Here is a 9,535-nt window from a genome sequence, read left to right on the forward strand (position 1 = left end):
TATACTGAAGAAACTTATTAATGAAGCATTTAATGGAATTGTGGTTTGGATGATAAAACTCTGGATGATGATCAAGGTTCAAATTTCTCTCTAGAATGCATGTGGGACAGATTTTTTTTTCTCCCTCAGTTTCAGATATTGACATGTAGAAGTGTGGCTAATGGTAGCCTATTTGGGAAATTACTACAGAAATGTTGTAAGGCTGTAAGGACATTACTTACAGACTTAATGGTAACCATGGTCAGATCCACAGGGATATTTTAAGAGTGCCTAAGTTACTGGACATATCTTTGACTCCAACAGCAAATGTCATACAATCGCTTTCACCATTTGCACGACAAACATATATTTTAAAAATGCAGTTTGGGTAATTTTAAAAACAAGAATTTGAATTATTTTATCCTATTAACATTTCACTATATAAGGTACAGAACAATAAAAATAGAGATCCTATTATTGGATAGTGACTAATTGTCACTCCTTGTAGAGTCAGCTTCCATCAATCAAAATGACAGATTCAAATTAATGCAGTCAGAGAACAAAAATGTTCCATTTCAAAAATAGTTAACTATGGAATTTTTATGAGTAATTTCTTATATTATTGCTACATGTTTTATGACAACAGGACAGTATTTGTGCAGATTCCATAATTTCAGAGCTCAAATATAAAATAGTCTAATATAAATTATTTTCTCAGAAAAATCCATGAATAAAATTGATATTGCAATGCACAAAATCTAATACCTCAACTGAAAAGTGTGAGCAGTATTTAAACAGTGTACGGCTACAGTGGTATACATTCTTATTTCCTGTGATTCTTTAAAAAATGATTATGCCCAACATTAGAAGTATAATATTTTTCCTTCCAGAGGTTTGTAAGAATTCATTCTCCCTAAGTGACAGTCTGTACTTCAAGAATTACAGAACTTAAATGGGCCATAAGTCTACCGTATTATAACTAAATGGCTCAAAGCAGTGTACAGTAGTATCCTTGATACTATGTTCTCCCTATCATACATGTATGCCTAAATGCCCCCCCCAAAGTGGAACTCATGCTCCCTCTTGCGATAGAAAATAGAACTGAAATTTCAATATCTTTTACAGTAGTAAATATTTAGAGAAAATGTTTGACTCATTTCTGTACAATATATGAGCAAATGATAACCCAACCCAACATAATGGCTTATACATTTGCACCAATCTCAATAGCAGTTCTATTTTCACTGTAATAGGAAATTCAGTACAGAAACATCAATGATCTTGTGAAAAAAGGCACAGGAACGAGAGGGTATCACTTTAAATTATCATGATTATTTTCAATTAATAGCTCCAAGCATTGTGTTGCCCAACTTTTAGCTTGGTTAATAAAAGAGATTCCTGGAAGGCAAATTTAATGCCCAAGTGATATGGATCACTGAACCCTAACAAAAATTTTATTGCTTCCTTTTGTTTTAGTAGCCCTTGGAACTATAGAAATGTTAATATTACTTTCTTCAGGTTGGTTACTGCATTTATCCAGAAGAATGTACACATTTTCTATGTATTTATAGGAGATGCTATGAGTGATAAGTCCACTGTCTACATTTATATACATTTCTATGACATAGACAGTCAGTTTTGTCCTGTGTTCAAATCCAGTGCTGGAACTTTTTGAATTCTGTCCCCAGTGTAAAGTATGCTCTCTACTCCTGACTAAGTATTAATAACAGACAGTTGGAAGATTCCTAGAACACAACATTCCCTGTTGATTGCCTTGTAGGAATTATAAACCAAGTCTATTAATGCAATATCAATATCCAGTTAGAGAATTAGACTTTTTAAAAACTTACAAATTCATTCAAAGTCAAAGTGAAGCTGAGGACAAAAACAACCAAAAAAAAGAGGAAGAAACATAATGGTGCTGGTGCTCCCTTTTCAAAGAAGTTTAAAGTAAGGAAGTATAACTAATAGTTCTATCCCCTCATGTGAACTTCTGCTTTTTTTTTTTTTGAAGTATGAATGCTTTCTTGGGATCTCATGCATGGAATAGACAATAAGTGCAGATAGAATATCACAAGCTTTGCATAAGTAAACTTGTAACAGTAAGCATGTGGCATTTCAGTGTTCCTGTTTTAAAGAAGCAGTGGAATTGTTTAAGCCTTAAAGTCATGTGCTTTGAACATTTTTTTTTACAACAGCCAGAAGTGAGCCCCCAAATACGGTAGATAAGCCATTGCACATACTGTGTCTATTATGAAACAGCTCTTATGCAGCCTAAAGTTCCCTGAATCTGCTGTTCAGAAATTAATTATTGTGTGGGTGTAAGATAGACAGTATTGCTTTTGGGCATTAAATTCGAAGAATTAGCACTACAGTAAAGAGAAAATGTCTCCTACTTTAAATCTGATCCCACAAGTTACTTATATGCAAATAGCACAGTAATAGCAATAAGAAAGCTGCAATCACAGATGAAGCAGCAGCAAGATTTTAATATCGCGTAGTCATAGACGATTCGAAGGCACATAATCAACAGAATCATACACATCTACACTGCAAAGCTGTGTTCTCACATTGCTTGTATTCTTCAAGTACATCACCAGTACCTCACTGCTCTTTATATACCCTTTTTTAAACTGTCAGTTTTCTTGAAGAAGCGTCTGACCCAATTCCAAGCGCACTTCCATCGAATTCCTTGGAAGGTTCCATTTTCCTAGATTCCATTTTCCGCATGCCCGAGAGGTTGCCATGCCGTGTTATTACGTTGCAGCAAAAGTAATGGAAGCTGCAGTCCTATACAAATTTACCTGAGAGTAAGCCTCACTGAACTCGGGGATGGTGGTGGTGTTAATTCTGAGTAGCCATGCTTGTATTTTACTTGATTATTTCTTTACTTTTCTGCCGTAGTCGTTTCCAGATCAGGAATGCCACCAGAGAACCTCTTACAGGAGATCTCAATGAGATTTGCTTCTGTGTAAGATCGCAGGGGGCGGATCCTAATTTAGGTTTTTTAGGTGCTGGGTGCAAGAAAAGAGCACAGTTGTATTTCCGTGGATGCTAACATCGAACCTTGCGGGACTCTCTTCTGACTCATCTTCAAGGAAGGATGGTGTGTTACGGAGAGATCGATACTCAGCCTCCCCCCGCCCCCGTCAATAGGAAGACATTCTCCCGCCTTGGGAAAAGACAAGGCATGAATCGAGGTCCGCAGGATTAGAGCCCCAACCAGGTAAGGAAACCAGCCGCTGCTACAGGAGCGCTCATCTTGTCCAATCAGAACTCGGTATCTACCACGGGGGCGGAGCTATCCCGACTCTACGCCAATAACTGTACCCATACGTGGTAACGGACGGGTAGCTTGCCCGCCCTCTTAACTCGCCCACACGGTTGGAAGGCGGAGCTTTCTTAGGCGCTTTGGGGAAGGGGTGGGAACGTCATCCGTTTTTTTTCCCGTGATCCAACGCTGTGAAAGGCGGTAGCACTGCTGCAGTAGCGCCGCCGCCGCCACCGACGATTCCATCCGGGTCCTGGGTGGTGCTGTGGAGACGGGTATCATCGTGCCGCAGGTAACGGTCGTGTGATCGCGAGATGGAGGGGGGGACACGGGAGCAGCGAAAGAAGAGGTTGGCCTTTTCACAGAGGGAGCGGGATTGTTTCGCCTGTGGGGGAGAGCGGCTTTAGGCCTTCAGGCGATCCTTCTGCTACTTCTGGGGAGATGGATGAGAGGGAGAAAAGGGCGAAGTCTCCCCGCTTCCTCCCGCCCTTTCTTTCTGCCTGCTTTAGCCCTGCATCCTTTCTTCCCCTTCAGCCCCCTCCCTCTCCTTGCCGCGCCTTCCCTGACAAACCTGAAGGTCCGAGAAGCGCCGCCCGCTCGGCAGCGACCGATTGGCCTCTGCGCTGTGGTCCTTCCTGCGATTGGCCGGAGGTGCCTCTCCTAGGTGCGCGTCACTTCCCGTAGCAAGTTCGAGATGGGCAAGGGAGACCTTCGCTGCCAGGGAGGGATGGGAAGGGGGTGGGGCGCGAGATGATGCTGCGGCGGGGACTCCCAAGCACGATGGGCAAGCCCCGCCCCACCTCTCGAGACGCCCCACTTCCCGCCTATTGCCGGCCGAGCGCTGTCGCAGCTTCCTTCTCGCGCGCGCCTTCGAGCCCCCTCCCTTCCCCCACTGGCTCGAGCGCCGGGCCACGAGAGCCCGGGCGGGGAGCGAACGCGAGAGATGGGGGAAGGCCTGCTGCTCGGCGGCTGGGGCTCCCGATGGCCCAAAGCCTTCTGGGCCTGAGCGGGACGAAAAAGGAGGTGGGCTGCTTCTTGGCAAGCGGCTTTGCTACCACGAGGCGCACCGCCTCTCCTTCCCGCGCAGTCTTTCTTGTGTCTCGTCTGATCGGAAAATAATCCTGTCCACGCTGGCTTGGCAGCCTGCTTCCTTTCATTAGAGGGGACTTGCTTCTTGGGAGACAGCTGGAGGATCGGGTCGACAAGAGATCTGGCAATCAAATGTTTGGCGCCTCTTTAGCTGATTTTTATAGCACGTCTCGGGTTTGGAAAACTAAGTAGTTTGAATTTGAGGCAATGTAACTTCGTCAGAGATAGGGGGAGTTTTTCACTTTGTGGCGCTCCTTATTTAAGCCACCCGCTATTTTAATCAGCAGATCAAGTTGTGACTTGCTGGAGGTGTGAAGGCCAGAGTGGTTTTTGAATCTGGGTTTTGCTTTTCTTGCTGGCAAGTTTGCTAGTTCTTTTTGATACAGCTTTACCTCCAATTCAAACTTTATAATCTGGAATAGTTTTTTTTTTAATAGATGCTGGTATCTTACTTTTCAGCTGTCCTTCCTGTCCTTCTTTGGGGTTGGAAGCAAAATTGCAAAAATTTGCTTCTCTGGTGAAACTTCATTACATGGGATGGCAGTGTCATTACCTGCTTGAAGGCTGACAAGGTGTATCTGTTTCTTTACAGCTGGGAAAGGAGAAACATTGGCCTCGGATGGGATGACTGTATTTGTCTTTGAAGGTGATAAAGGAAAGTACTTTAAAACAGTGTGTTTAAGCCTTTTCTTTTGCCACTGCAGAGTTTTGGTCCTGTCAAGTTTAACTTAACTTTTCAAACTGACAATGTGGTGTCTTAGTTTGAAATGATGAGGGAATATAGAAAGTTTTTTCCCTTTTCCAGAAAAAATCAAACCTAAGATGAAGCAGAAAACTGCTTCCTGAATATATAGTGTTTTGAAAGTAATTAAATTAGTATTTTGTCAAAAAGCAACTCTTACATTCTGTGAAAACTGTTATATCAGATATTGAAATGGATATCGGTAACAGATTAGTTTCATATAAAATTGTATGGCAAAAAAATACTTTCCCCTAAGATAAAAGTAACAAGCCATGGAATAGACAAATTTGCTTTTACCTTAAGCCAAACCAGACAGACTTCCAAGAAGATTCCTTAATTGTGAATGGTGGGTTGGATTGTTGACAGCTTTATTTCTAAGACCAAACAAAGTTGGAGCTTACAGGAATTTAAATATGTGGGGAATATGTTAATATTAGTCTGAAATTCATGAGATATAGAAGCATTCAGTTTATATAGCAATTTTCAAAGCAAACTTTGGCTCTTTATATTTTAAAATACTTAACATGTGCATTTCTGAGTAAGGATTTACTAAACAAACCAGGTGGTAAGGGATTTGGTTTCATTTTAATTAGAGTAAATTAGTATATAAGCAAAGTTTAGTTCAGGCAACTGTCAAATATCCATGGGTGCTGCTTTCAGTGAGTTTGATCCTTCCACCTGCATTTTCCTAGAGTAATGTAAGATTACAGCACTTTGGAAATAACCAAATGGTGAATACCTTTTGACTGTTTGCTACAAATGCTGAGTGATTGCTGCTGCTAATAAACCTCAAGTGTTTATGTATATGTGTTGGTGGGAAACTAGACATTTTGTCTTGAAAATAAAGCCAGTACTAGGTTAGTCCTTCATAGAAGTTTATGAATTTTGAGCAAACTTGATGGATTAACTCAAATAATGACATGGAATGGTATGAAGTTGTCTGAAGAAACAAATTCTTGAATATAAATAATGTTATCTAGTAGAAATAAGCTGTCATATTCCTTCCTCTTCAGTTTTGTATTTTCCTTATGAAGAAGCAGTTGAACATAATTACCTACAAGTTAAATAGTTTATAAGCTGTCCAGTATCAATAACATTACTAAACATTTTCTGCTAAAACAAATGAGATTTGTTGCTTATGCAGTTGTTGGTACATAATTTTATTAACAAATGAGGCTGTAAGATGTTATGTTATATCCAATAACTGGGACTATATAGCAATAATCCAACATCATGTGAGTAGAATTTTTTATGCCACAGGATTTCCCATTCTCCTTGCAATTTCTTTCCTAGTAAAAATACTGTCTGATGCAAAATGAATTCTTGAGAAGGGACCATCCTGTTTTCTACTAATCGAAGGGGTTACTTTTTCACATGTAGTCCTCATTCTGTAAGGAGTTTTGTACACCTTGTCTTGATTAGAAAGTTCCATTGAGGATCTGCAATTGCAAAGCTAAAGTCCATTGCTCTGTTGGTGTAGTGTAGTGAAACACCCATTTTTCATCAAGTGTAGAGACATTGATTCATTCACTACCTAATAGGTAGACAGCTAATTAGTTTTTATGCAAGACAAAATAATACCAGTTGTGTAATATGGATAAAGAAATGGAGGGTCTAATACTGCCTTAATGTTCTCATTATTTTATATCCTTCATTCTTCTATTAGTTGATATTATATATTGATATAAATAAATGAATAGAAGCCCTTTAAATTTAAAAGAGATACCTTGGGAACATTAAAATATTTAGGGGCTGTTATTTAGTAAGTATGTTTATGGTTTTTACTGAATATGTGCAATAATGTACAAATTATAATATTTCTGAAAGGTAGTATTCATGAGGTAGAAAAGACTAGATCTGCTGCAAAAATGTAATTAAACTATAAAAGCAAAAAAGGAAGAGCATTGACCTTTATTGCTACATATGTTCAACAGTTTTTGAAATACTGTACTAAAAATCAGTTTCTTTTCTGAGATATTATAGTGTAGGTTTTAGACATTGAGTGATTATTGTCATCCTGTGTGTGGTAATATGGTTAGGTTGTGTTTGTAAATGTATACTGCATTTCAAAACTTTGGAAGTGCTGGCTTCCAGCTTGACAATATAAAATAAATGTTCCCACTCCACAGATGCATTCAAGGGTATCAACAGCAGTATAGAGTGTTAAAGAAATTGTGGTGTCCTAGAATGGTTTAGAAAAATCTGAAAAACTGTTCTTTGTGTAGATATATTTTTAAATGATCTGTATCATGAACATTCTTGACTTCTTTGAGCAAAGAAGCAAGTGTAATATGTTAAATTCATTCCCAATGTACTAAACACAAGCCATACCTATAATACTCTTAGTAAAGTTGTTAAGAATTTTAGGTATGTTTTCCAGAATCTTGCAAGGTGAACTTGTCACATTCTTAAAGATGGTGTCTGATACCTACTGACATAAGTATAAGCCTTATTCAACCGTTTTGATTATTCCACTCAAATATAGTAACAAAGTATAGATTCTGATTCATTATGTGGCTCAATGGTTTTAAACTATAAATATTTCATAGTTTTCAGTGGGCATACTTGGGATTCAAGTTTCAATATTCCCCAATATTTACAGTCACAGTTATTCATTTTCACCCGACTTGTCCCTATCTATTTCTTAGTTTAGCATCAGTTACCTCTTGGAGATGGAGGACAAAAAACAACTGGATTTTAAACATGACTAAAGGTCATTTGAAACTTCCAATACTTGAATGGGAATGTTAGAATCTACTAGAGCAATTTTCAGTATAACAAATGCACCAAAACATTGTTTATTTACAACCTGCATTTTATTTCAGTATAAAGAATAGATTGGTTTCCTGCACTATTTATGTATTGTCATAAAATCTGGCATTTCTTACTGCTGAAATTGCAGTTGCATGCTTTTATTTATTTAGGATGGTTTTCATTAACTTTCCTTCCTTCTTTTAGGTTTGAGAGTGGAATAGAATGAAGAATGCTGTACAATAGTTGCCTTGCGTCAGTATTTGCAATCAACTTAATTTCTTCATCCAGAGAAGTTCCTAAGACTGAACGATTTGGATATTTAACCAGAAGGAAAGGCTTTTAAAATTGATCATTAAACAACTGGAGAGATGTTTGTTTTATCATCCTTTTAAAAAAGACATTGCCATCTATTAAATGAAGATACTGCTCTGTGGGATGAGGTAGTAGGTTGTATAGTTTTAGGGTCATACCCACCACTGGGAGATAACTATACAGTCTACTGTCTTTCCTAAGGAAGCGGATAATCATCAGCAACTTTAGTCTGATTTTTTTATTGGAACTATGGTTGCAATGGTAGATAATGTACATAACTGAACATTATTTCAAGGAAGCAAGAAGGTGAGCAACACGAGATTTGCACCAGTCTCCTAATTAATAACAGTCAAAGTTGAGCTGTGGTATGGGGGACTGAGGGGGAAATTACTCAGGCAAAGGGAACTCAAAAATGCAAATCTTTTGTGTTCAAGCTACTTTTGATAAGTTTTGGCAGTTTTTTCCTTTCCCTGGTATCTGTTTTCCATCATTCAAAAGGCCTGCTGCTTTTCATGCAGCCTCATAGGGGATATGTGAAACAAAAGCTTCCTGGTGCAAGTTCTTTTCAGGATCAAATTCAAAGGCATATTCTCAGAACTCAGAGTTTACTTTCTAAGTATGTTTCTCTTATCAGGTTGAGGTAGTAGATTGTATAGTTGTAGGGCAGTTATTTTGCCCTCTTCAGGAGATAACTATACAATCTATTGCCTTCCCTGAGGAGTAAAAATTCCACAGTATTCTTGATGGATTATTTGCAGTTCGATTTATAATAGAAATTACAATGTGTTTCTGTTTTTACTGGCAAACTATGTACACAAGGTCGTATGGGTCATTTTGGCTTTATCTGCTGAAGGAGATACTGGATGAGGGATGGAGTATATATAATACGTTTGTCTATTCATGATGTTACTGAATGTCTGTTTTGAAAATATATTCTAATTAAGCTGAATTGTAGTTTAAGAAAGTAACCATTGTTTTGTTTCAAATGGAATGAGGATATACTTGTGTATATATTATTCATTTGATATGATGTCAAAACATTTAACACTTAAGGATGTTTCCTGTTTACCACAAATGAACAATGGTAATATCTTTGCACAGTGAAAATGTATGTGTTCATACTGCATAATCTTTAAAGATGTGCATAACGTTTCTTCAGAATGACTTCTTTTTTTAGAAGAATTACAGAAGAAGTGGTGGGGTTCCTAGGAAGAGGTAGTAGGTTGCATAGTTTTAGGGCAGTGGTTTTGCCTATAAGGAGTTAACTATACAACCTGCTGCCTTTCTTAGGGCTTTAATATTACAACAGGATCATAGTTGCTTGAATTACATGTTCCTAATCTTAAGTTATTGTATAAAGTTCCTAAGATTTACCACTACATTTTTGT

This window comes from Candoia aspera, chromosome 2 (genome assembly GCF_035149785.1).
Source record: "Candoia aspera isolate rCanAsp1 chromosome 2, rCanAsp1.hap2, whole genome shotgun sequence".
NCBI classification, from domain to species: domain Eukaryota; kingdom Metazoa; phylum Chordata; class Lepidosauria; order Squamata; family Boidae; genus Candoia; species Candoia aspera.